Here is a 4,628-nt window from a genome sequence, read left to right on the forward strand (position 1 = left end):
TTGTGTGTAGCATGCGGGTGCCCTATAAATGCTTATCCATGTACAGGCTCCGGGCAAGCATAAGAGCAATTACACATGCTTGATGCCCTGCCAGCGCCACTGCCCACGTCCACTCTGTCTATTCTGTAGATACTAAGTGATGAGGAAATGTGCAAGAAATCATTTTTTCCATGTTGAGAACAAACACCATCCGAACAAATACCCTGTATTACTATGTCAAGTTCTGGTCTACTCATTTAATTGTGTTTCCATGTAGAAATGTGATTGGAGTCAATTTGTATTTTTCTATGATTGGGCGAGTAAGTAAGAACATGAATCAATCTGTTTTATGAGAACGTAGTATATGTATGTTTGTGCAGGAAATTGCCACAAAACTATGGTTGGGAAGAACATGAAAGGTGCTAATCTGTTGTTTGAGTTTTATTCTCACATTGTAGACAAATTACACCATCCTTTTCAGGGATGGGGAACATTTGGCACATAGGCCATAGAAGGCCCTCAAAGTCATTGGTACATGACAGGCAGATATTGAATGCTGTTCATTGGCTGCTCATGGCCTTTTTATTGATAATTTTGTGTGGCTAGTAAGTATGTTATAAATATCTAAATGGCTCTTGGCAGAAAAACAAATTGCCTACTCCTGTGGGATTAGGGCTTTTTTTATTTATTTTGTTTTTTTTTTGAAACCGTGTCTATATAGCTAAGGCAGGTTCTAAACAATATCTTCCTGAATCACCCTCTGGAGTGCTGGAATTATAGGCCTGAAGTGGCGTCTTACTGGATTGCCTAGACTGGTCTCAAACTCCTGGGCTCAAGAAATTCTCCTGCCTTCGTCTCATGAGTAGCTGGAACTGCAGGTATGCACCACTGAATCTGGCTTGGGCCTTCTTCTTTTTTTTTTTTTTTCAAGTTTGATGTTAGTTTTGAATTTTTTTTTTTAAATCAGAGTGAAGGGTATGGTCACAAGCATTTCTTTTCTGGCTCTTGTTTTATTTTAAGTGAGTAGGAATTAAGAGGAAGGGGGGGCAATTACAAGGTTAGATGTAAGCATGTGGAAGCAAGGATTACACCATGCTTTAGCAGCTCCCCAGCCTACAATGCAGGCCACATGTCCTTGCTGATGCTAGACAAAACTGTGGTACAGATGTGCTCCACAAGCACGGCACGCCAGCTCGCTGGTAGATGAATGAGAACTGACTTCCATTGGAGTTGAGGACATGGTCGAAACTTAGCCTGGAGATAATTGTGCTCTTAAATTTAGAATAGGAAAAAAAAACAAACTAGTTTTGCAATTTACGAGGTTTGTTTCATTTGAAAAGGTCATGAAGTAAAACTGTGCATTTATTTTAAAGCTACATAGTAAATCAGAAATTTAATAAAATGTCAGAAGTTAAACTGTAAATCCAAGCACTTCATTTTATGTGCGGGTTGTATGCCATGATTTCACATTCTGCACTCCCTGACTTAACCATTTTGACAAAGTGCCTTTGATAATGTGGAGTGTGGTGGGAGATGAACAGATGTCAAAACTGTACCCTGGTCTCCAGCCTCTGAGTTCCTCAGAACCATTTTTACAGTGTTGCAAAGTTCAGTCCTTTGTGTTCATCTTGGATATGTGTTTGTAGCCTCTCCATGGTAAACAGGAAAATAAACCAATTCATAGAAAATAAAAGTTATCCACATTGGCCTACTCTATGTGTTACCTGTTACTTTAACCTCAAAGCAAAGCTTATTTTAGCAGTGCCACCTGTATAACAACCCTCATCCAGCCCATCTGTTTGCCAGGGAAGAACATGGGAAAAAACTAGAACGAGAAAAGATATGCTTTACGAAACACTGCTCAGTGCACAACCCAGTAGAACAGCGAGGAGAATCTAAAGCGGATTGCTCAGTGTAAAATCACCAAGTCTTAACCACAGGAGAATATTATTGGAAAAACCAATTTCCCTTAGTGATGTCTACGTGGGAGCGAAGAGAGTAGGCCCATTTCTCTTAACTTCCTATGCCCCACTCAGAAGATCTGCCATGCCTCTGCTGCCCTGCCGGAGGCTCCAGCTTCTTCTCCACCTGCATCCTGAACGCTCCTTTATACACCCTGCAGGGACGAGGGCAGGCATGCTCCTGGTGCACACCCCAAGGTGAGGAGGAGCCCAGAATGGGGCTCAGGAGCCCTGGTCAGTGTGTTTTGAGGATGTTAACTCTTATAGTTCAGCCATTTAACCTGGGAGGAGCCCAGGCAGCCAACAGTCACAATTAGTAAAGGCTCACTAGATACTAAAATGCCATGAAACTGACTGTGAATGTGGTTTTCAGCTGTAGATTTTAAGAAGCAGTGCTGTGAAGAGCCAGGTGTGCAGCTGAGCAGAGCTGGGGCAGGGCACTTATGCCCATGAGTAATGGGCCAGATCCCATCTAGGGGGCCTGGGGAATACAACACAGGGAGGACAACGTCTTCCTGGGCCATCCCTAGCAATGTATGTATGACCTTGCTGCTGTTCGTCCCTTCTTTGAAAGCCCCGGGCATCTCTCCAGCTCGCCTTGCATTTTCTATCCCCTTTCTTCACTTTCATAGCAATGGCCTTGGAAGTCCTGCCTGTAGGAGCTGTCGCTTTGCTTTTGTTTGTTCTCTTGTCCGTCATGTTTTGCATCATACCCCATCTCATCTGGTGGAAGTCACCTGCAGCCTCAGCATTCGATGGAGCTAGGGACTTCTTAATACTAATCTCTGAGGTTTGGGTTCATCTCCTTCCCTCCTGCCCTCAAATTGCACCTCACCATAGCTCAGCTCTTGGAGTGCTCTATGCACAAATTCCCTTATTAATCTTGACTAACATATTGAGAAACAACATCTTTGTGCTGACACCTCAAGTTTCTGTCTCCCACTTTTCTTGAATTCAGACTTCTGTAATACTGTATTTGACATCTGCATTACTTGTTTCAGATCTAGCATGTCCACAGCTAAATTCAAATGCCAAGTTTGGGGAAGTGGGTGGGAATACCTGTAATCCCAGCTCTAGACTCAGAAAATCAAGGCCAGTTTAGCTAGATGTTTAGCTACATAGTTTCCCAACACCTGCTGTGTGTTGGCTCTTCAGTGGACTGGTGTCAAACTCCTCAATTCACTTTACATCAGGTCAAGAGAGGTATTTTACCTCTAGAATCTTAACGGCTCTCACTTCCTGTTGTCTAGCAGGCCTCCTCACTGGGGCACAACATAGTACTCTACATGCTTCAGACTTTGACCACTGCCCCCCTCCATTTTCAATAGAATGGTTGAAGTAATCCTTTCAAGATAAAAGTGAGATCATGCTGTTCTGTGGCTCACAATTCTCCAGTGGCTTTCCATTGAGTAAAGTCAAGTAGATTCCCCAATCCTTTCAGTGATCTGCAAAGTCTCTAACACCTGCCTGGGCCCTGTGCAAAGCACATACCTTGAATGCCCTCAATACCCTTTTACCTTTTACCACAGTGTGCTATTATTTTAAGAATAGAAACCAAAACCCTTGCCTCCTATTTTCCACAATAGTCAGAACCCTCTTAATACTTGATAATAGTCAATTAATGGTTGCCTCCCCTGCTTGCCATTCCGTGTGCAAACTTCAGGGAAGGAGGGGTTTTCTTTTTTGTTCTCTGGTCCTAAACCACTTGCTACAACAACAGTTGTTATAGTGAGTGCTCAAATGATAGTTGAGTCCCAGTATCTCCAAAATACAAAGAACCTAATCTTGGTAACAATGTATTATAAGGATAAAAGTGATTCTTAGTGGCTGGGAGTTTGGCCTAGTGATAAAGTGCTTGCCTAGCATGCACAAAGGCCCAGGTTCAATTCCTTGGTACCACACATGTAGAAAAAAGCCAGAAATGGTGCTGTGGCTCAAGTGGTAGAGCTCTAACCTTGAGAAAACCCAAGGACAGTGCTCAGGCCCTGAGCCCAAGCCCAGGTCTGGCAAAAAAAAAAAAAAAAAGTGATTTTTAGGGTGTATAACATCTGCAACCAAATGAAAGACCTATGGCTTCCATAACAGAAACTCATAGAGAAAAGAAAGGAAAGATCAGCTAGAATAGGAACACATTAAAGGCATTTGCCAGGATGAAAATGGCCATGCACATATGAAGCCCTTTGCTGAAACAGTGAGGAACAGAATTGCATAAAGTAAGTGTCGTGTAGCCAGGCACCAGTTGCTCATGCTTATAATCCCAGCCACTCAGGGGCCAAGATCCAGACAGTCATGGTTCAAGGCCAGCCTAGGTAGGAAAGTTTCTAAAGCTCCATCTTTGAAATAACCAGTCAAAAGTCTGCTAGAAAGTAGCGCGCACACACACACACACACACACACACGCACGCACGCACGCACATTGGAAGAGAGGAAACTACCACAGAGGGATCAAAACTGCAAAGTCTGGGCACTTGACTCATGCACCAATAATTTCAGCTACTTTAGGAAATGGCTCAAAGCCAGCCTGAGCAGGAAATCCATGAGACTTATCTCCAATTAATTCCATCCTGGCCACATCAGGTGTAAATATTGGTTGCTAATGGCTTAATAATTGCTTCCTTTGCTGGAGATCAGTCTCACAGCAACTGGAACTATATATTCAGCTTTGCAGGAACTCTGACGCCAAGGACT

The sequence above is a fragment of the Megascapheus bottae genome, chromosome 10 (genome assembly GCF_031878675.1).
Source record: "Megascapheus bottae isolate mThoBot1 chromosome 10, mThoBot2.hap1, whole genome shotgun sequence".
NCBI classification, from domain to species: Eukaryota; Metazoa; Chordata; class Mammalia; order Rodentia; family Geomyidae; genus Megascapheus; species Megascapheus bottae.